Source organism: Neomonachus schauinslandi, chromosome 2, assembly GCF_002201575.2.
Source record: "Neomonachus schauinslandi chromosome 2, ASM220157v2, whole genome shotgun sequence".
NCBI lineage: Eukaryota > Metazoa > Chordata > Mammalia > Carnivora > Phocidae > Neomonachus > Neomonachus schauinslandi.
In genome coordinates, this window is record NC_058404.1 from 198,728,586 (window position 1) to 198,729,731 (window position 1,146).

Consider the following 1,146-nt stretch of genomic DNA (forward strand, 5'->3'; position numbering starts at 1 on the left):
AGCTCTGAGCTGGGGTGGCAAGGGCCCGTGCGAGGCCTCAGCCTGCAGGGACGGGCTACTGCTTTCGGGACTAACTTCTCGAGCGGATTTTCTGCGGCTCCTAGGGAAGCTGGGCAGCGTCACCACCACAGGGACTGAGCAGCACCATGACTCTATTCCAGTCTCTCTTGCCATCTGCCCCCTCCATCAGCTTTCGGACCCGGCCCCGGCTGATCACGTCACCCGGCTGCCCTCTCTCCTGCTCTGTCTCGCTATCGCCCCGCCCGAAGGGACTCTGTTTTCATTCTGGTTGTCAAAGATCCCGCGCACAGAGATAGAACAGCGGTGGCATTTCCACAGCACCCGCCCGACCACCCCCGTGTTCCAAGGCCTGTTTTCAGCGCTCCCGGTAAATGACCCCACTTGCCCCTCGGACCCTCCCTGGGAGGCAGGCATCCCCATTTGCCAGGTCAGAAAACTGAGGCACAGAGAAGTGAGCGGAGGCAGGGTGTGCGCCGGGCTCCTGGGCCTCCTGCCTGCCGGCATTAGAAGGAGGGAAAGAGGGACACACCGGAGGGGCACCTGTCACAGACACCACACCCCGGGCGAGGCTCCGGTGAGCTGAGACAATGTTAGGTGAAGCTACTTCCCTTTTACAGGAGGAAAGCAAGCCTTCCACGCTGGGAGAAGTGGAGTGGGGCAGCAAATGCAGGTGTGCCCGGCACCTCCCACCTCTGGCTTCCTAGGCCCCAGCCAGGGGCTTCTACCCTGGGAGTGGGGGTGTCAGCACCCAGCGCGGTGCCCAGCACAGAGCACAGCTCGGAAGCCCTACGTCCCTTCCTGCTGGCCCCACCTGGGCCGCCACCTCTGCCCTGGGGACCATATCACTCTTCAAGGCTCTGCCCAAATGCCAGCCTCTCCGCTCGCCCTCAGCCACCGACTCCCCAGGGCCCTGTCACCAGCTGTCCCTGGTGGCCAGATCCCACCCAGGCTATGAGATGGAAACCTGGGCCGTCCCTCGTTGGGGTCAGGAAGCAAACACCTGCTTACGAACTCCCTCCCCCCACTCCGGAGTTCCCCAGTGAGGCCAGGGTCCCCCTCTGTCTCGTTCACCACCTCCGACCATGCCTGGCACGTCGTGGGGACTCAGAGGTAGACGCTGAGTTG